The 22,984-nt window shown below is 40.6% G+C and overlaps 1 protein-coding gene across 1 annotated transcript in view; it reads left to right on the top strand.

Annotated features, from left to right (window-relative positions):
- Positions 1 to 15,879, top strand: part of LOC111523227 (nmrA-like family domain-containing protein 1) — a 67,337-nt gene extending 51,458 nt beyond the window's left edge. Inside the window, exon 6 of the mRNA XM_023187677.1 lies at positions 15,799 to 15,879. The gene's annotated coding sequence lies outside the window, so the exon portion shown is untranslated. The remainder of the gene's footprint in view (positions 1 to 15,798) is intronic.
- The last annotated feature ends 7,105 nt before the right edge of the window (positions 15,880 to 22,984 follow it).

The following is a 22,984-nucleotide window of genomic DNA, read 5'->3' as shown; positions in this document are numbered from 1 at the left end:
CCCAGGCGTTGGTATGTTTTTAAAGCTCCCCTGGTGATCCTAAAGTTCCACCATGATTAAGAACAATTTCCTCAGTCTAGGATTTTGCAGACCACCTCTTATAGAAAGCAGGGATGTCTCCTTGTTCACCACTGTTTCCCCTAGCAATGCAAATATTTGTTGAATGAATGATCAGACTCACTCCTCAAAGCCCTGGGGAGTTCCTGACTCTCATGCAGGGCTGGGGAGAAGAGGGCCAATTTTCTGGTCTCTAGGCCCCCATTCCTACTTTTACAGGAGCACCTCAGTTTTATCTGCTAATTTTCAAGAAAGCGTCCAGGTAAGATAAGGAAACCCCTCACTACTGATAGAGTGTGGTGGTTCTACACAAGAGAACAGGGGCCATGTCTCCTGATGCAGCAGAATGGCCTGAAGAACAAGAATTCCTGTGATAAAATTTCAACACATGATCATTCATGAGTAAAGTTATGTAGCTTAAGATTAATTTCATTATACAATTATAGAGTTCAATATGTTACAGCCATTTTTCATAATAGCCTTTATTTTCTAGCATGGTTTCAGATTTGCAGAATAGTTGAGATGACAGTACAGAGTTTCCATATACCCTGCACCCAGTTTTTCCCTACTACTACCACCTTATATTAGTAAGGTACATTTGTTACAGTTAAAGAACCAAGATGGATACATGATCATTAACTAAAGTTCATACTCTGTTCAGATTTCCTTACTTTTTGCCCAATGTTCTTTTTCTGTCTCAGGCTCTCATCCAAAATATCACATTATATTTGTAGTTGACATTTATCCTTAAGCTCTTCTTAATTATGGTAATCTCTCAGACTTTCATTTTTTTTATGACGACCAGTTTTGAGGAGTACTGGTCAAGTTTTGAAGAATGTCCCTGTATTGGAATTTGCTTTTCTCATGGTTTAACTGGGTTTGTGGATTTTTGAGAGGAAGTCTGCAGAGGTAAAGTGCCATTTTCTCAGCATCATGTCAATCTATTAATATAGTTTGTCACCGTTAATGTTGACCTTGATCTGCTGGCTGAGGTAACGTTTGTCAGGTTTCTCCATGGTAAAGCTACTTTTCCCATCTCCCCTTGACCTAACTGTGCCCTTTAGAATGAAGTTACTGTGCACAGCCCACACTTAAGGAGTCGGGAGTTACATAACCCTCCTCGAGTGGGCAGCATCTGTGTACATTATTTGAAATTCTTCTCCATGGAAGATCCTTCCTTCCTTCCTTCCTTCCTTCCTTCCTTCCTTCCTTCCTTCTTCCTTCCTTCCTTCTTCCTTCCTTCCTTCCTTCCTTCTTTCCTCCTTCCTTCCTTCCTTCCTTCCTTCCTTCCTTCCTTCCTTCCTTCCTTCTTTCTTCCTTCCTTTCTCCCTTCCTTCATTCCTTCCATTATTTATGTCAGTGTGAACTCTGGATATTTATTTTATATTTTGGTTTGCAATCCAGTACAGGAATACCTCAAAGATATTGTGAATTCAGTTCCAGACCACTGCAATAAAATAAATATCACAATAAAGCAAGTCACATAATTTTTTTTGGTTTCCTGGAGTGTATAAAGTTATGTTTACACTATACATGTTTATAGTCTAATAGGTGTGCAATACCATTAGGTCTAAAAAATGCACATACTTTAATTAAAATTACTTTGTTGCTAAAAATGTCAGTGATCACCCAAGTCTTCAGTAAGTCATAATATTTGTGCCGGTGGAGGGTCTTACCTTGATATTGACGACTGTGATTAGTCAAAGGTGGTGGTTGCTGCAGGTTGAGGAAGCTGTGGCGATCTTGGGTCACTGCAGCTTCAACCTTCTGGGCTCAGATGATCCTCCCACTTCCGCCTCCCGAGTAACTGAGACTCCAGGCATGCGCCACCATGTCTGGCTAATTTTTTGTATTTTTAATAGAGATGGGGTTTCATAATGTTGCCCAGGCTGGTCTTGAACTCCTGGAATTAAGAAATCCACCCACTTCAGCCTCTCAAAGTGCTGGGATTACAGGCATGAACCACCACTCCTGGCCGACAATTTCTTTTCTTTTTTTTTTATTATTATATTTTAATTTCTAGGGTACATGTGCATAATGTGCAGGTTTGTTACATATGTATACTTGTGCCATGTTAGTGTGCTGCACCCATCAACTCATCAGCACCCATCAACTCATCATTTACATCAGGTATAACTCCCAATGCAATCCCTCCCCCCTCCCCACTCCCCATAATAGGCACCGGTGTGTGATGTTCCCCTTCTCAAGTCCAAGTGTTCTCATTGTTCAGTTCCCACCTATGAGTGAGAACATGCAGTGTTTGGTTTTCTGTTCTTGCAATAGTTTGCTGAGAATGATGGTTTCCAGCTGCATCCATGTCCCTACAAAGGACAAGAACTCATCCTTTTTTATGGCTGTATAGTATTGCATGGTGTATATGTGCCACATTTTCTTAATCCAGTCTGTCACTGATGGACATTTGGGCTGATTCCGAGTCTTTGCTATTGTGAATAGTGCCGCAATGAACATACTTGTGCCTGTGTCTTTATAGCAGCATGATTTATAATCCTTTGGGTATATACCCAGTAATGGGATGGCTGGGTCATATGGTACATCTAGATCCAGATCCTTGAGGAATCGCCATACTGTTTTCATTAATGGTTGAACTAGTTTACAATCCCACCAACAGTGTAAAAGTGTTCCTATTTCTTCACATCCTCTCCAGTACCTGTTGTTTCCTGACTTTTGAATGATTGCCATTCTAACTGGTGTGAGATGGTATCTCATTGTGGTTTTGATTTGCATTTCTCTGATGGCCAGTGATGATGAGCATTTTTTCATGTGTCTGTTGGCTGTATGCGTGTCTTCTTTTGAGAAATGTCTGTTCGTATCCTTTGCCCACTTTTTGATGGGGTTGTTTGTATTTTTCTTGTAAATTTGTTTGAGTTCTTTGTAGGTTCTAGATATTAGCCCTTTGTCAGATGAGTAGTTTGCAAAAATTTTCTCCCATTCTGTAGGTTGCCTGTTCACTCTGATGGTAGTTTCTTTTGCTGTGCAGAAGCTCTTTAGTTTAATTAGATCCCATTTGTCAATTTTGGCTTTTGTTGCCATTGCTTTTGGTGTTTTAGACATGAAGTCCTTTCCCATGCCTATGTCTTGAATAGTATTACCTAGGTTTTCTTCTAGGGTTTTTATGGTATTAGGTCTAACATTTAAGTCTCTAATCCATCTTGAATTAATTTTCGTATAAGGAGTAAGGAAAGGATCCAGTTTCAGCTTTCTACTTATGGCTAGCCAATTTTCCCAGCACCATTTATTAAATAGGGAATCCTTTCCCCATTTCTTGTTTTTCTCAGGTTTGTCAAAGACCAGATGGCTGTAGATGTGTGGTATTATTTCTGAGGACTCTGTTCTGTTCCATTGGTCTATATCTCTGTTTTGGTACCAGTACCATGCTGTTTTGGTTACTGTAGCCTTGTAGTATAGTTTGAAGTCAGGTAGCGTGATGCCTCTAGCTTTGTTCTTTTGACTTAGGATTGTCTTGGCAATGCGGGCTCTTTTTTGGTTCCATATGAACTTTAAAGCAGTTTTTTTCCAATTCTGTGAAGAAAGTCACTGGTAGCTTGATGGGGATGGCACTGAATCTGTAAATTACCTTGGGCAGTATGGCCATTTTCATGATATTGATTCTTCCAGTCCATGAGCACGGTGCGTTCTTCAATTTGTTTGTGTCCTCTTTTATTTTGTTGAGCAGTGGTTTGTAGTTCTCCTTGAAGAGGTCCTTTACATCCCTTGTAAGTTGGATTCCTAGGTATTTGATTCTCTTTGAAGCAATTGTGAATGGAAGTTCATTCATGATTTGACTCTCTGTTTGTCTATTACTGGTGTATAAGAATGCTTGTGATTTTTGCATATTAATTTTGTATCCTGAGACTTTGCTGAAGTTGCTTATCAGCTTAAGGAGATTTTGGGCTGAGATGATGGGGTTTTCTAAATATACAATCATGTCATCTGCAAACAGGGACAATTTGACTTCTTCTTTTCCTAACTGAATACCCTTGATTTCTTTCTCTCATCTGATTGCCCTAGCCAGAACTTCCAACACTATGTTGAATAGGAGTGGTGAGAGAGGGCATCCCTGTCTTGTGCCAGTTTTCAAAGGAAATGCTTCCAGTTTTTGCTCATTCAGTATGATATTGGCTGTGGGTTTGTCATCAATAGCTCTGATTATTTTGAGATACGTTCCATCAATACCGAATTTATTGAGAGTTTTTAGCATGAAGGGCTGTTGAATTTTGTCAAAGGCCTTTTCTGCATCTATTGAGATAATCATGTGGTTTTTGTCTTTGGTTCTGTTTATATGCTGGATTACGTTTATTGATTTGCATATGTTGAACCAGCCTTGCATCCCAGGGATGAAGCCCACTTGATCATGGTGGATAAGCTTTTTGATGTACTGCTGGATTCGGTTTGCCAGTATTTTATTGAGAATTTTTGCATCGATATTCATCAGGGATATTGGTCTAAAATTCTCTTTTTTTGTTGTGTGTCTGCCAGGCTTTGGTATCAGGATGATGTTGGCCTCATAAAATGAGTTAGGGAGGATTTCCTCTTTTTCTGTTTATTGGAAGAGTTTCAGAAGGAATGGTACCAGCTCCTCCTTGTACCTCTGGTGGAATTCAGCTGTGAATCCGTCTGGTCCTGGACTTTTTTTGGTTGGTAGGCTATTAATTATTGCCTCAATTTCAGAGCCTGTTATTGGTCTATTCAGGGATTCAACTTCTTCCTGGTTTAGTCTTGGGAGAGCGTAAGTGTCCTGGAAATTATCCATTTCTTCTAGATTTTCTAGTTGATTTGCGTAGAGGTGTTTATAGTATTCTCTGATGGTAGTTTGTGTTTCTGTGGGGTCGGTGGTGATATCCCCTTTATCATTTTTTATTGTGTCTATTTGCTTCTTCTCTCTTTTCTTCTTTATTAGTCTTGCTAGCGGTCTATCAATTTTGTTGATCTTTTCAAAAAACCAGCTCCTGGATTCATTGATTTTTTGGAGGGTTTTTTGTGTCTCTATCTCCTTCAGTTCTGCTCTGATCTTAGTTATTTCTTGCCTTTTGCCAGGTTTTGAATGTGTTTGCTCTTGCTTCTCCAGTTCTTTTAATTGTGATGTTAGAGTGTCAATTTTAGATCTTTTCTGCTTTCTCTTGTGGGCATTTAGTGCTATAAATTTTCCTCTACACACTGCTTTAAATGTGTCCCAGAGATTCTGGTATGCTGTATCTTTGCTCTCATTGGTTTCAAAGAACATCTTTATTTCTGCCTTCATTTCATTATGTACACAGTAGTCATTCAGGAGCAGGTTGTTCAGTTTCCATGTAGTTGAGCAGTTTTGATTGAGTTTCTTAGTCCTGAGTTCTAGTTTGATTGCACTGTGGTCTGAGAAACAGTTTGTTATAATTTCTGTTCTTATACATTTGCTGAGGAGTACTTTACTTCCAATTATGTGGTCAATTTTGGAATAAGTGTGATGTGGTGCTGAGAAGAATGTATGTTCTGTTGATTTGGGGTGGAGAGTTCTGTAGATGTCTATTAGGTCTTCTTGGTGCAGATATGAGTTCAATTCCTGGATATCCTTGTTATGTTTCTGTCTTGTTGATCTGTCTAATGTTGACAGTGGGGTGTTGAAGTCTCCCATTATTATTGTATGGGAGTCTAAGTCTCTTTGTAAGTCTCTAAGGACTTGCTTTATGAATCTGGGTGCTCCTGTATTGGGCACATATATGTTTAGGATACTTAGTTCTTCCTGTTGAATTGATCCCTTTACCATTATGTAATGGCCTTCTTTGTCTCTTTTGATCTTTGATGGTTTAAAGTCTGTTTTATCAGAGACTAGGAATGCAACCCCTGCTTTTTTTTTTGTTCTCCATTTGCTTGGTAGATCTTCCTCCATCCCTTTATTTTGAGCCTATGTGTGTCTCTGCATGTGAGATGGGTCTCCTGAATACAGCAAACTGATGGGTCTTGACTCTTTATCCAGTTTGCCAGTCTGTGTCTTTTAATTGGACCATTTAGTCCATTTACATTTAAGATTAATATTGTTATGTGTGAACTTGATCCTGTCATTATGATATTAACTGGTTATTTTGCTTGTTAGTTGATGCAGTTTCTTCCTAGCATCGATGGTCTTTAGATTTTGGCATGTTTTTGCAATGGCTGGTACCAGTTGTTCCTTTCCATATTTAGTGCTTCCTTCAAGGTCTCTTGTAAGGCAGGCCTGGTGGTGACAAAATCTCTAAGTATTTGCTTCTCTGTGAAGGATTTTATTTCTCCTTCACTTATGAAACTTAGTTTGGCTGGATATGAAATTCTGGGTTTAAAATTCTTTTCTTTAAGAATGTTGAATATTGGCCCCCACTCTCTTCTGGCTTGTAGAGTTTCTGCCGAGAGATCTGCTGTTAGTCTGATGGGTTTCCCTTTGTGGGTAACTTGACCTTTCTCTCTGGCTGCCCTTAACAGTGTTTCCTTCATTTCAACTTTGGTGAATCTGACAATTATGTGTCTTGGAGTTGCTCTTCTCGAGGAGTATCTTTGTGGCGTTCTCTGTATTTCCTGAATTTGAAAGTTGGCCAGCCTTACTAGGTTGGGGAAGTTCCCCTGGATGATATCCTGAAGAGTGTTTTCCAACTTGGTTCCATTTTCCCCCTCACTTTCAGGCACCCCAATCAGACGTAGATTTGGTCTTTTCACATAATCCCATACTTCTTGAAGGCTTTGTTCATTTCTTTTTCCTCTTTTTTCTTTAGACTTCTCTTCTCACTTCATTTCATTCATTTGATCCTCAATCGCTGATACTCTTTCTTCCAGTTGATCAAGATGGTTACTGAAGCTTGTGCATTTATCACTTATTTCTCGTGTCATGGTTTTTATCTCTATCAGTTCATTTATGGCCTTCTCTGCATTGATTATTCTAGTTATCCATTCTTCCATTCTTTTTTCAAGATTTTTAGTTTCTTTGCGCTGGGTATGTAATTCCTTCTTTAGCTCTGTGAAGTTTGATGGACTGAAGCCTTCTTCTCTCAACTCGTCAAAGTAATTCTCCATACAGCTTAGATCCATTGCTGGCGATGAGCTGTGTTCCTTTGGAGGGGGAGATGTGCTCTTATTTTTTGAATTTCCAGCTTTTCTGCCCTGCTTTTTCCCCATCTTAGTTGTTTTATCTGCCTTTGGTCTTTGATGATGGTGACGTACTGATAGGGTTTTGGTGTGGGTGTCCTTCCTGTTTGTTAGTTTTCCTTCTAACAGTCAGGACCCTCAGCTGCAGGTCTGTTGGAGATTGCTTGACGTCCACTCCAGACCCTGTTTGCCTGGGTATCAGCAGCAGAGGCTGCCAAGGATAAAATATTGCTGAACAGTGAGTGTACCTGTCTGATTCTTGCTTTGGAAGCTTCATCTCAGGGGTGTACCCCACCGTGTGAGGTGTGGGGTGTCAGACTGCCCCTAGTGGGGGATGTCTCCCAGTTAGGCTACTCAGGGGTCAGGGACCCACTTGAGCAGGCAGTTTGTCCATTCTCAGATCTCAACCTCCGTGTTGGGAGATCCACTGCTGTCTTCAAAGCTGTCAGACAGGGTCGTTTGCATCTGCAGAGGTTTCTGCTGCTTTTTAAAAAATTATTATTTAGCTGTGCCCTGTCCCCAGAGGTGGAGTCTACAGAGACAGGCAGGCCTTCTTGAGCTGCTGTGGGCTCCACTCAGTTTGAGCTTCCCAGTGGCTTTGCTTACCTACTTAAGCCTCACCAATGGTGGGCACCCCTCCCCCAGCCTCACTGCTGCCTTGCCATTAGATAGCAGACTGCTGTGCTAGCAATGAGGGAGGCTCCGTGGGTGTGGGACCCTCCCGGCCAGGTGTGGGATATAATCTCCTGGTGTGCTGTTTGCTAAGACCCTTGGTAAAGCACAGTATTGGGGTGGGAGTTACCCAATTTTTCAGGTGTTGTGTGTCTCAGTTCCCCTGGCTAGGAAAAGGGATTCCCTTCCCCCTTGCACTTCCCAGGTGAGGTGATGCCTTGCCCTGCTTCAGCTCTCGCTGGTCGTGCTGCAGCAGCTGACCAGCACCAATTGTCTGGCACTCCCTAGTGAGATGAACCCAGTACCTCAGTTGAAAATGCAGAAATCACCCGTCTCCAGTGTTGCTTGCGCTGGGAGCTGGAGACTGGAGGTGTTCCTATTTGGCCATCTTGCTCCACCCTCCTCGACTGTCGACAATTTCTTAAAATAAGACAGAAGTGAAGTTTGCTGCATCGATTGACTCTTCCTTCCATGGAAGATTTCTCAATAGCATCCAATGCTGTTTGATAACATTTTACCCAGAGTAAAATGTTAAATGCCTTCAAAACTGGGGGCAAATGCTCTCAAACCCTGCTGCTGCTTCACCAATTACGTTTATGTAATATTCTAAGGCCTTTGTTGTTATTTCAATGATGTTCATAACATCTTCACTGGGAGTAGTTTCCATCCCAAGAAACCACTTTCTTTGCTCATCCATAAGAAGCAACTCCTCATCTGTTCAAGTTTGATCATGAGATTGCAGCAATTCAGTCACATCTTCAGGCTCCACTTCTAATTCTAGTTCTCTTGCTGTTTCTACCAGTAACTGTAGATTACTTTCTCCACTGAAGTCTTGAACTCCTCAAAGTCATCCATGAGGGTTGGATTCAACCTCTTCCAAATGCCTGTTAATGTAGATATTTTGAGATCCTTCCATGAATCATGAATGTTATTAATGGCATCTAAAATGGTGAATCCTTTCCAGGAGGTTTTCAATTTACTTTGCCCAGTTCCATCAGAGGAATCACTATCTATGACAGCTATAGCCTTCACAAGATTTATTTTTTTTAATAATAAGACTTGAAAGTCGAAATTACTGTTTGATCCATGGATGCAGAATGGATATTGTGTTAGCAGGCATGGATACAACATTAACCTCCTTGTACATCTCCATCAGAGCTCTTGGGTTACCAGGTGCATTGTCAATGAGCAGTAATATTTTGAAAAGAAATCTTTTTTTTAATGAGCAGTAGGTCTCAACAGTGGGCTTAAAATATTCCATAAACCATGCTGTAAACAGATGTGCTGTCATCCAGTCTTTGTTGTTCCATTTCTAGAGCACAGGCAGAGTGGATTTAGCATCATTCTAAAGGGCTCTAGGATTTCTGGAATTGCAAATGAGTATTGGCTTCAATTTAAAGTCACCAGCTGCATTAGCCCCTAACAAGAGAGTATGTCTATCCTTTGAAGCTTTGAAGCTTTTAAGCCAGTCATTGACTTCTCTCTAGTTGTTAAAGTTCTAGGCCAGGCTTGGTGGCTCATGCCTGTAATCCCAACACTTGGGGAGTCTGAGGCAGGAGGACTGCCTGAGCCCAGAAGTCAGAGACCAGCCTGAGCAACATAGTGAAACTTCATCTCTAAAAAAAAATAAAAATTAGCCAGATGATGGCTTGCACCAGGAGTCTCTGCTACTAGGGAGGCTCTTAGGTGACAGGATTGCTTGTGCCAGTAGTCCCAGCTACTAGGGAGCTACTAGGTGGGAGCATCACTTGAGCCTGGGAGGTGGAAGTTGCAGAGAGCCAAAATTGCACCACTGCACTACAGCTTAGGTGACAGAGCAAGACTCTGTCAAAAAAAAAAAAAAAAAAAAAAAAAAAGGAAAAGAAAACAAAGAAAGAAAAAAAAAGAAAAGAAAAGATGGCATCTTCTTCAAACAGGAGGCTTGGGAGGCCGAGGCAGGCAAATCACCTGAAGTCAGGAGTTGGAGACCAGCCTGGCCAACATGGTGAAACCCCCTTCTCTACTAAAAATACAAAAATTAGCCGAGCATGGTGGCAGGCACCTGTAGTCCCAGCTACTTGGGAGGCTAAGGCAGGAGAATCTCTTGAGCCCAGGATGGGGAGGTTGTAGTGAGCAGAGATCGCCAGCCTGGGCAACAGAGAGAGACTCCATTTCAAAAAAAAAACAAGAAAGAAAATCTGTTGGTTAGTGTAGCCACCTTCACCAACAATCTTAGCTCGATCTTCCGCATCTTCTGGATAAGCAGCTTCTCCATCAACACTTGCTGCTTCACCTTGCGCTTGTATATTATAGAGACGGCATCTTTCCTTAAACCTCATGAACCAACCTCTGCCAGCGTCCAAATTTTCTTTTGCAGCTTCCTCACCTCTCTTAGCCTTCATAGAACTGAAAAGAGTTAATCCAATTGCTCTGGATTAGACTTTGGCTTAAGGGAATGTTGTGACTGGTTTTGATCTTCTAACCAGACCATTCAAACTTTGTCCATATCAGCAAAAAGGCTGTTTTGCTTTCTTATCATTCATGTGTTCTCTGGAGTAGCACTTTTAATTTTCTTCAAGAACTTTTCTTTGCATTTATGACTTGGCTAACTGTTTGGTGCAAGAGATCTGGCTTTTGGCCTATCTTGCCTTTCAATATGCCTTCCTCACTAAGTTTACTCATTTCTAGCTTTTGATTTAAAGTGAGAGATGTGTGACTCTTTCTTTCTCTTCAACACTCAGAGGCCATTGTAGGGTTTTTAATTGGCTTAATTTCAATATTGTCGTGTCTCGGGAATAGGGAGGGGAGAGAGAGAGAGACAGAGAGAGAGAAATTGAAAGACAGGGAACAACAAGCTGGTGGAGCAGTAAGAACGCACATATTTATCGATTAGGTTTGCCATATGGGCACAGTTTGTGATGCCCCGAAACAATTACAATAGTAGCATCAAAAATCACTGATCACATGGCCAGGCACGGTGGCTCACACCTGTATTCCTGGCACTTTGGGAGGCTGAGGCGGGTGGATCACTTGAGGTCAGGAATTCGAGACCAGCCTGATCAACATGGTGAAACCCTGTCTCTACTAAAAATACAAAAATAGCTGGGCATGGTGGTGGGTGCCTGTAGTCTCAGCTACTGGGGAGGCTGAGGCAGGAGAATCACTTAAACCCAGGAGGCAGATGTTGCAGTGAATCCGAGATTGCACCATTGCACTCCAGCCTGGGCGACAGAGTGAGACTCCATCTTTAGAAAAAGAAAATCACTGATCACAGAACACTGCAATAGATATAAAAATAATGAAAAGGAACTGAGTATTAAAATACTGTAAGAATCACCAAAATGCAACACAGAGACACAAAAGTGAGCACTTGCTCTTAGAAAAATGGCACCAATAGACTTGTTTGATGCAGGTTTGTCGCAACTCTTCAATCTGTAAAAAACAAAACAAAACACACACATACATACACAATGTATGTGAAGCACCAGAAAGTGAAGCACATGGGATAACTAACTACCCATATGCATCACATTGAAACTGGATCCATTCCTTACACCATATACAAAAATCAATTCAAGATGATTTAAAGACTTAAATGTAAAACTCCAAACTATAAAACCCTAGAAGAAACCTAGGCAACACCATACCATTAGGAGCCAGGCATGGGCAAAGATTTCATGAGAAAGGTGCCAAAAGCAACTGCAACAAAAGCAAAAATCGACAAATGGGATCTAGTTAAACTAAAGAGGTTCTGCTAATTTCTGTAAGAAATTAGCGACAGAGTAAACAGACAACCTACAGAATGGAGGAAAATGTTTGCAAATTATGCATCTGACAAAGGTCTAAAATCCACCATCTATAAGGAACTTAAACAAATTTATAAGAAAAAAACACAAACAACCCTATTAAAAAGTGGGCAGAGAACATGAACAAACACTTCTCAGAAGAAGACATATGTGTGCACAACAAACATCTGAGAAAAAACTCAACATCACTGATCATTAGAGAAATGCAAATTAAAACCACAGTGAGACACCATCTCACACCAGCCAGAATGGCTATTATTAAAAAGTAAAAAAGAAAAAAAGAAAAAGAAAAAGAAAAAAATAGATGCTGGTGAGGTTGTGGAGAAAAAGAAACACTTTTACACTTTGGTAGGAGTGTAAATTAAACCATTGTGGAAGACAGTGTAGCAATTCCTCAAAGACTAGAGACAGAAATACATTCCACCCAGCAATTTCATTACTGGGTAAATACTCAAAGGAATAGAAATCGTTCTACCATAAAGACACATGCACAAATATTTTCATTGCAGCACTATTCACAATAGCAAAGACGCAGAATCAATCAAAATGCCTATCAGTGATAGACTGGATAGAGAAAATGTGGTACATATACACCATGGAATACTATGCAGCCATAAAAAGAATGAGATCATGTCCTTTGTGAGCACATGGATGGATCTGGAGGCCATTATCCTTAACAAACTAACGCAGGAACAGAAAAGCAAATAGTGCATATTCTTATTTCCAAGTGGGAGCTAAATGATAAAACGCATGGACACATAAAGGGGAACAACACACATTGGGCCCACTGGAGGGCGAAAGGTGGGAGGAGGGAGAGGATCAGGAAAAATAACTAATGGGTATTAGGCTTAATACCTGAATGATGAAATTAATAGGTACTACAAACCCCTGTGACACACATTTACCTATATAACAAACCTGCACATCCGGCACATGTACCCCTGAACTTAAAAGTTAAAAAAAATAAAGTGAGGCACAATACAATGAGATATTCCTGTACTTGTTAATTTTGTTGCTTAAGTTGTTCCAGCTTTGGCCATTGGGAGTTCTTTCACTTAGTTCTTGTTCCTTTGAAATATGACCACCAATTTTTTAACATTTATTTATTTTTTCGCATTTCCTTACTTTCTGGCACTGCAAGATGCTACAGTCTTGTGTTTATTTCCTGCCCCAGATTGTAGCCATTTGCTTGTATTGTTCTTTTGTATTCCTTAATTACAGGCTAATGTTGTATTTTTTCCCTCAGAATAGCTGAAAAATTAAAAAAAATATTAGAATGGTGTGTCAGATAGTTAGGGTCTTGCGATATGGGCCAGCTTTAAAGATTTGTAAGTTGTTTTGATTTATTTTCTTGGTTGAAGTAAACTTTTTTTTTTTTTGAGACGGAGTCTCTCTCTGTTGCCCAAGATGGAGTGCAGTGGCATGATCTCAGCTCACTGCAACCTCCGCCTCCTGGTTCAAGCGATTCTCCTGCCTCAGCCTCTTGAGCAGCTAGGATTACAGGCATGTGTTACCATGCCCAGCTAATTTCTGTATTTTTGGTAGATATTGGATTTCACCATGCTGGCCAGTTTGGTCTTGAACTCCTGACCTCATGATCTGCCTGCCTTGGCCTCCCAAAGCGTTGGGATTACAGACGTGAGCCACTGAACCCGGCTGAAACAAACATTTTCATACCAAATTTGGTATTCATGATTTTATATATATTTTCATTTATTTATTTTTGAGACAGAGTCTCGCTCTTGTTGCTCTGGAGTGCAAGAAGGTGCTGGAGTGCAGTGGTGCAATCTCTGCTCACCGCAACCTCCATCTCCCGGGTTCAAGCTATTCTCCTGCCTCAGCCTCTTAAGTAGCTGGGATTACAGTTGCCTGCCACCATGCCTGGCTAATTTTTTGTATTTTTAGGAGAGACGGTGTTTCACCGTGTTGGCCAGGCTGGTCTCAAACTCCTGACCGCAGGCCTCATCTGCTTGCTTCGGCCTCTCAAAGTTCTGAGATTACAGGCATGAGACACCGCACCCAGCCATACAGATTTTCCTTTAAAAGAGACCTTTTCGGCCGGGCTCGGTGGCTCATGCCTGTAATCCCAGCACTTTGGGAGGTCAAGGCAGGTGGATTACTTCAGGTCAGGAGTTCGAGACCAGCCTGGCCAATACAGTGAAACCCCATCTCTACTAAAAATACAAAAAATTAGTCGGGCGTTGTGGCGGGCACCTGTAATCCCAGCTACTCGGGAGGCTGAGGCAGCAGAATCGCTTGAACTCGGGAGGCGGAGGTTGTGGTGGGCCGAGATCGCGCCACTGCACTGCAGCCTGGGCGAGAGAGCGACTCTGTCACATACATACACAAAAATAATAAATAAATAAATAAATAAATAAATAAATAAATGAGACCTTTCCTTTGTACTTATGACTTGGATGTTTGTTGCAAGAGGCCTAAAACTTTTATGCAGTTATAACTGTGTAACTGTATAAACTGTGTAACTTTTATAACTGTGTAAAAGTTTTAGGCGGTAGATATTTCCCTGCTGAGCCTCTGCTGCCCCTTGGCTGCCTAAAGTGAGCCACTGCACCAAGGAATGAAGTCTAGGCTTTCAACAGTCATGGTCAAGAGAGAGAGTGACAAAATCGGGACATGGAGAAAAAGCTGGCCCAGCCCATGGGCCAGGACAGCTGAGTCATCGCTTAAGCTGGTTACTGACCACCAGCCTTTGTTAACAGCCCTTCTTTGCCAATAATGTAACTTCAGTTGTTGTATTTATTATTTTACTAACCATGTGGTACTGGTGATTCACTCAATAAGTGTTCAGCGAGAACATCTGCTATGTGTTAGGCATCTCCCTGGGCACGGCTGGAGATAATAAGCGAGACAGGAAACTAGGAAGCTAGGAACCAACTCCTAGAAACTTAAAGTGCAGAGGAAGAGGTAAGATAGGAAGGTATACGGATAATTACAAATGGAATGTAACCGGTACTCTGGAGCCATATAATTCTCTAGGAGAGTCTTATTCTCTTTTGGGGTATCAGGGAAAACCCCATAGAGCAGGGGATATTTGGATTGGGTCTTGACAAATGAGTAGAAGTTTGCCAGGCAGAAAAAGGGTCACTTCAAGTTGGGAAAGTTTCACCCTAAGCTTGTGAAAAGTCCTGCCAGGCACATCAGGAACCCTAGAGAGGTCAGTGAACCCAAAATGTAATAACGATTTAGTATTCTTTCCTAGATTAACAGTTCCTGTGCCAGATTCATCTTCATAACTCTAGCAGCCAGACAGAATAGTAGGTCTTCCCCAGCATTTGTTGAGTGAATAAAAGAAAACATGCAACACGCATTCTAAGTTGACTTCTTCAATGTATGCGAATATTTGACTATAAAGACGTGCAGCATAACATTACATACAACAATAAAAACCTCAAAAGAACTTACGCTTTCAGGTTGGTTAGAAAAAGTGGGGTATGTTCATGAGTACAACAGAATTTGATGTGGCCAATAACAATAAATATTACATTTATGAATATGGAAGATTATTTAAATATATTGTTGTGTGGGAGTAAGAGGTTACAAAAACAAAATGTACAATATGAATAAGGTTTGTATACACAATAATTATATATTGTGTATGTAGATGTATACACACATATAAGTATATATACACACACACGTATATGTATATATATGAACTATCTGAAAGGATGTTTGCAAATAAACTATGGATTATTTTGACGTCTATTTTTGGTTTATTATTTTTCCTAATTTTTCTATAATGCATATGCATTAGATATGTAATAAGAAAACTGCTTTTAGAAAACTAAAATTTTGAGAAAAAGTGTTTACTCTTAAGTGTTTGGTTCTCAAAAGTAACCAAAAAAAGTTACCTATTAAAATGCAAACGTGTGTGTGTGAGTTTAGGAATGGTATAGCTAGATTGATATTTTAACACCTTGTTGTCTCATGTTGAATGATGGTTTCCTAACCTTTGTCTCATTTAATTCTCACTACAGCCCTGGGTTAGAGGCAAAACTGGCATTACTATGAGTGAGAAGTTATAGTACTGGGAACTGAGGCTCAGAGCCTAAATTCGGCCTTGCCTAAATTCTCACATCTGCTGACTGACTGAGCTGGAAGTCATCCACAGACCTCTTAACTCCAAGGGCCAGCACATTCTTCTTTTCTATTTCAGAGTATCCTGGGAGAGGCAGAAAACAGCCACAGCAATATTCCAGGGCTTTTTCCAGACATTGCAGCTTTTGAAGACGATACTCTGGAAGAATATTTGAAAATATGCAAAGAGGTCTACAAACAATTTTTAAGTTAAAAAAAAGCAAGTTACAGAAGTATGATCCCATTTCAGTAAAAACTAATGTTTGCACAAACATATAAAATAAAAAGCAATAGAATATATTGTCAAGTCAAAAGGCTGAATGTAATAATGTATGTGATATGCCACCTTTTGTAGTAAGACAGGTGTAAAATAAGAATTTATGTTTGTACTTGTGTTTGCATTAGACAACATTAGGAGGATGTAAAAACAATCAGAGTTTACCTGAGAAGGTGGGAGCGGGTGGGAAGCATGATAGAGGGGGAAGGGGTAGGGGCAACACTTCTCAAGGAATATCTTTTTAATGCCACTTTGATTTTGAACCATGCCAAAACCAAAAATTAAAACAATTTTAAATGTGGTAGACATAGCAAAATGCTTATTTTTGGGTAGGAGAGAAACAGAGAATATGTATTCCCTTCTCTTGGTGCATCTATATTTTCTCAATGTTTTACATGTGTAGGAAAGGAGTTATTTTGAAACATTTGATTCTAAACTTATTAAAGTCTTTGTACCCATGGTTGAAAAGAAGAGTTGAAGGAGATTTCAGAAGGATTTCAGGAAAAAAAAAAAGGCATCCTGTAGGATACTGTAAAAAGGAATCCTTTTTTTCACCTGAATCTGTTTATCCCTTCAGCCTGCCAGGCTGCAAAGATGCATTCTGGACCTGGTTTCCATTTTAGGAATAGTCCCTAGAGTTCCCTCTGGAATTGCATTCAGGATACTGCTTGGCTAAAAGGTGATTTCTCACTACAAGGCTAGTCCTCCTCAACCCCAATGTTGATTCAGATAATGCTCAAAAAAGAATCCCACACCACCTACTTTCAGGGAAATGGAAGACGTCCAGTCCAAATATATTCTCTGGGCCTTTAGCATTTTTGATTGATTGTGAATTTAAAGTATTTTTAACTCAATTCAAGTGCTTCTCTCTCCAGAGACTGCTCCTCCTCTGCTTCTCGGCTGTGTTATCTGAGTTGTATTCGGTGAAGTTTGGCTGGGTGTTTGTTGACACATTTTCTGGGCAAGGCTATTTGAGAAACATTGACATTTCCCCTAACTTCCTCTCCAGGCATCAACCCAGTTTGTCTCCTCATCCCTGTTGGTGCTCCAAGTCTCTTTCTTGGAAGCGAAGAATCTGCTTTCGTCTTCACAATCACTTTCAGATTTTTTCTTCTCTCTTTCTTTATTTCTTTCTCCAGACTTGTCTCTATTCCCTCAGCTTGGGCCTCTGCCCAGTCAGCTTCCGAAACATGCTGTCTCCCTAAGCACACAGTCCCTCTGCTCTCAAATTTGGAAAGGTCCTCGGAAATCTTTTTAGTTTTGCAAAATAATCAGGAATCTCCTCTACCACATCTTGGCCAGATGGTCATCCAATGTCTTCTTGAATGCCCCTAATGACAGAGAGCTCACTCTCTTTCAAACCGTTATTGGTGTTTCCTAAGGAAGCCGAGAGCAAGCTTGAGGTCCTCTTGCTTGCTCTTTAGTTAGTGTCCATCTGAGTGAAAAGAACGGCCTGAGGGAAGGAGGATGGAAAAGAGAAGAGATCATTGCCCAGTCAGGACTAAAGGGAGCAGGTCTGAGACTGGCATTTCCCCCAAAGGCAATGAGGTAGCCTAGAAAGAGCTCTGCATTTGGCCTCAGAAGACAGGGCCTTGTCCCAGCTCCATCTTTCACTTACTGACTCAGTAATCTGGGTCATTTGTACTGAGTCTAGCTTCTCTTATTGATAAAATTGGAGGTGTAATTACATCATAGGACTAATGGGAGTGTTGAATGAAATAATGCAGGTCGAAATGCTTTGTAACTAGAGGGAGTCTTACAAACAAGAGCACAGTTATCATCTAAGATGCTAGATGCCTGGCTTGGTAAATCTGAACTAGCTCAGCCCAAGGAGGTTACAAAGTGGAGAGTTTGTGGATTTACTCTGCCTGTACCTATGTGTCATTGGCAGAGTCAGCTTGTGGCCACCGTGGCCTCCTCTGAGGGGAAAACTGCAATGTGATGACAGAATCTGGGCAAGTCAGAGACTGAGGATGTGAGTTCTCATCTGGAATAAAATGCTCATTTTCAAGATGAATAAGATGGGTTGGCGACTTGCCCAGTCCTGTGGCTCACTACGGTGGGCTGGACCGTGACCCTAGAAGCCTGATTTCTAGGCACAGCTGCTGTGAGGCTTCTGACAGAGGTGCAGTTGTTATGTCGGATAGTATAATCTTCATTGTGCAGGACTTCCTGGATCACTGTTGCAAGTTTAACACCCCTGGTCCTCATCCACTAAATGGCAGTTGCAGCCCCTTGTCGTAAGGCTATTAAAAAGGCTCCCACACATCTGCCATTGCTTTTGGGGGCAGTACTTCCCCTGGTTGACAACCACTGGGAACGTTAGTGATACGTCCGGTAAAGTGCAAAGAATATTGGATCAGGAGTTAGAAAATAATGTCTGCCCTTAACCAGTTCTGTGATCTAAAGAAAATGATTTCATGGCTCTAAGCATTAGTTTCCCCATCTATGGAATGAGGGAGCACATCCAGAGGCTCTCTGAGGTCTCTTCCACGCATCTGTGTCCCAGGCCTTCCTCTCTGGACTGCCTGCACCCAAAATGCCTCTATCAGTGAGCTTTCATGTTAGGTCTTGATATGATAGGTGATTTGGGTTCTTTTATACACACCTTTCTATATTTTCTAAATGTTATACATTGAACATATATTGTTTTTCATAGTCACAAATTGACATGGTTTGACTATGTTCCCACCTAAATTTAATCTTGAATTGTAGCTCCCATAATTCCCATGTGTTGTGGGAGGGACCTGGTGGGAGGTAATTGAACCATGGGGACAGGTTTTTATTGTGCTGTTCTCGTGATTGTGAATCCGTCTCATGAGATCTGATGGTTTTATAAAGGGCAGTTCCCCTGCACATGCTCTCTTGCCTGCTGCCATGTAAGACATGACTTTGTTCCTCCTTTGCCTCTTGCCATGATTGTGAGGCCTCCCCAGTCATGTGGAACAGTGAGTCCATTAAACCTCCTTCCTTTATGAATTACCTAGTCTCGGGTATGTCTTATTAGCAGTGTAAAAATGGACTGATACACAAATAGTTGCTCATCTGTCTATTCTTGCACTCTTGTTCTCATTCTCACTCTTGTGGACTAGCCTCCCTGCAGCCCCCCGTCATTCCTCACTCTCTCCCCTCTACCAGCGGGGATTGTTCCTTTGCTAGTCAAGCTTCTTTCACTAAAGAAACAAGACCAAAACCCTTTGACCAACATATCTCTCTTTTCGTCATTACAATCGCAGCTGTTTTAAAAATTATGTGCCATTTTAAAAAAAATTTTATTTTTCCATAATTTCATACTTACAGAAATTTGCAAGACTAGTACAAAGAATTCCCACATAACTTTCACCTAGATTTCCCCAACATTTACATTCTACCATATTGCTTTAACTATCTCCCTATCTTTCTCCCTCTTTTTTTTTTTTTTTCCTTTTTTTTTTTTTGAGACGGAGTCTCGCTCTGTCGCCCAGGCTGGAGTGCAGTGGCCGGATCTCAGCTCACTGCAAGCTCCGCCTCCCGGGTTTACGCCATTCTCCTGCCTCAGCCTCCCAAGTAGCTGGGACTACAGGCGCCCGCCACCTCGCCCGGCTAGTTTTTTGTATTTTTTTTTAGTAGAGACTTTTTTTTTTTGAGACAGAGTCTCGCTGTGTTGCCCAGGCTGGAGTGCAGTGGCACAATGTTGGCTCACTGCCACTTCCACCTCCTGGATTCAAGTGATTCACCTGCCTCAGCCTCCTGAGTAGCTGGGATTACAGGGATCTGCCAGCATGCCTCGCTAATTTTTCTATTTTTAGTAGAGACGGGGTTTCACCATGTTGGCCAGGCTGGTCTTGAACTCCTGACCTCAGGTGATCCGCCTGCCTCAGCATCCCAAAGTGCTGGGATTACGGGCATGAGCCACTGCGCCCAGCCCCTATGTATCTCTATCCATGTAGTTTAATATAAACATATAAATATATATGTATTTTTTCCTGGACTGTTGCAAACAGGTTTCGTCTTTGTCCCTAAATACTTCAATGCATGTTTCCTATAAACGTAAGTACAATGATCAAAATCAGGAAGCTAACATTAATATAATATTCTCCGGTCTACAGACCTTCTTTCTGACTTGTCATTTGTTTCAATAATGTTCTTTATAGCAAAGAAGCATTCGGGATCATGCTTTACATTCAGTTGTCACATTTCCTTAGCTGTTTTTGATCTAGAACAGTTTCTGTTTTTTTCTTTGTGTTTCATGACATTGACATTTTTTAAAGAGTAGAGGCTTTTTTTTTTGTAGAAAATTCCTCAATTTTAATTTGTCTTATGTTTCCTCATGATTCGAATAAAGTTATGCTGCTTCGGCAGGAACACCACAGAAGCGATGCTGTTTCTCTCAATGTCACATCTTGAGCACATAATGTTGATCTGTCCTGCCACTAGTGTTATAGACTGAATGTTTGTGTTCCCCCCAAATTCATATGTTGAAATCCTAACCCCCACTGAGTGGGGCCTTCGGGAGGTGAGTAGGTCATGAGAGTAGAGGCCTCATGCATGGGATTAGTGCCCTTATTAAAGAGACCCCAGGGAGCTCTCTCATGTTCTTTCCATCCATGAGAATACAAGGAGAAGATGGCAATCTCAACCCAACAGATAGTCCTCAACCCAGCACATAGTCCTCGCCAGAACCTGATCATGCTGGCGTTCTGGTCTCAGACTTCCCGCCTCCAGAACTGTAAGACATCAATTTCTGTTGTTTGTAAGCTACCCTGTCAATAGCATTTTTTTTTGTAGCAGCCTGAACTAAGACAATTAGTCATGTTAATTGTGATCACTTTGTAGTGTTAGCCAGATTTTTCCACTGTGAAGTTACTATTGCTTCCATTGTAGTTAGTAAGTATCTGTAAGGAGGTACTCTGAGATTATGCAAATATCCTGTTAGTCCTCAAATTTTTCACCTACTAATTTCCATTAATAATGCTTAGCTTGAATGAACTATATTATTGTGATGATTGCATTATAAATGAATTGTATTATTATATTATAAATGAATTATATTATGATATTATTATGACTTACTAATTCCTTCTACTTTTTAAAAATTATTATACTTTAAGTTCTGCAGGTTTGTTACACATGTATACATGTGCCATGTTGGTGTGCTGCATCCATTAACTGCATCCATATACTTAACTGCATCCATATACCTAATTAACTGCATTAACTGCATAACTGCATTAACTCAATTAACTGCATTAACTCAATTAACTGCATTAACAGCATTAACTGCATAACTGCATTAACTCAATTAACTGCATTAACTCAATTAACTCAATTAACTACATTAACTGCATAACTGCATTAACTGCATTAACTGCAGTTAATAACTAATTAACTTCATTAAATGCATTAACAGTTAATTAACTGCATTAACTGCATCCATATACCTAATGTTTACATTATTAGGTATATCTCCTATTAGGTATATCTATTAGGTATATCTCCTAATGCTCACCTAATATACTATTAGGTATATCTCCTAATGCTCACCAACACCCCCACGACAGGCCCCAGAGTGTGATGTTCCCCACCCTGTGTCCAAGTGATCTCATTGTTCAATTCCCACCTATGAGTGAAAACATGTGGTGTTTGGTTTTCTGTCCTTGCGATAGTTTGCTCAGAATGATGGTTTCCAACTTCATCCATGTCCCTACAAAGGACATGAACTCATCCTTTTTTATGGCTGCATAGTTTTACATGGTGTATATGTGCCACATTTTCTTAATCCAGTCTATCATTGATGGACATTTGGGTTGATTCCAAGTCTTTGCTATTGTGAATAGTACTGCAGTAAACATGTGTGCATGTGTCTTTATAGCAGCATGATTTATAATCCTTTGGGTATATACCCAGTAATGGGATAGCTGGGTCAAATGGTATTTCTAGTTCTAGATCCTTGAGGAATTGCCACACTGTCTTCCACAATGGTTGAACTAGTTTACAGTCCCACCAACAGTGTAAAAGTGTTCCTATTTTTCCACATCCTCTCCAGCACCTGTTGTTTCCTGACTTTTTAATGATTGCCATTATAACTGGTGTGAGATGGTATCTCGTTTTGGTATTGATTTGCATTTCTCTGATGACCAGTGATGATGAGCATTTTTTCACGTGTCTGTTGACTGCATAAATGTCTTCTTTTGAGAAGTGTCTGTTCATATCCTTTGCCCACTTTTTGATGGGGTTGTTTGATTTTTTCTTGTAAATTTGTTTAAGTTCTTTGTAGATTCTGGATATTAGCCCTTTGTCAGACGGGTAGATTACAAAAATTTTCTCCCATTCTGTAGGTTGCCTGTTTACTCTGATGGTAGTTTCTTCTGCTGTGCAGAAGCTCTTTAGTTTAATTAGATCCCATTTGTCAATTTTGGCTTTTGTTACCATTGCTTTTGGTGTTTTAGTCATGAAGTCCTTGCCTATGCCTGTGTCCTGAATGGTATTGCCTAGGTTTTCTTCTAGGGTTTTTATGGTTTTAGGTCTAACATTTAGGTCTTTAATCCATCTTGACTTAATTTTTGTATAAAGTGTAAGGAAGGGATCCAGTTTCAGCTTTCTACATATGGCTAGCCAGTTTTCCCAGCACCATTTATTAAATAGGGAATCCTTTCCCCATTTCTTGTTTTTGTCAAGTTTATCAAAGATCAGATGTTGTAGATGTGTGGTATTATTTCTGAGGGCTCTGTTCTGTTCCATTGGTCTATATCTCTGTTTTGGTACCAGTACCATGCTGTTTTGGTTACTGTAGCCTTGTAGTATAGTTTGAAGTCAGGTAGCGTGATGCTTCCAGCTTTGTTCTTTTGGCTTAGAATTGTCTTGGCAATGCGGGCTCCTTTTTGGTTCCATATGAACTTTAAAGTAGTCTTTTCCAATTCTGTGAAGAAAGTCATTGGTAGCTTGATGGGGATGGCATTGAATCTGTAAATTACCTTGGGCAGTATGGCCATTTTCATGATATTGATTC

Source organism: Piliocolobus tephrosceles, chromosome 2 (genome assembly GCF_002776525.5).
Source record: "Piliocolobus tephrosceles isolate RC106 chromosome 2, ASM277652v3, whole genome shotgun sequence".
NCBI lineage: Eukaryota > Metazoa > Chordata > Mammalia > Primates > Cercopithecidae > Piliocolobus > Piliocolobus tephrosceles.
The sequence above is the reverse complement of the archived record's forward strand: the minus strand, read 5'-3'. Positions and strand labels throughout refer to the sequence as shown.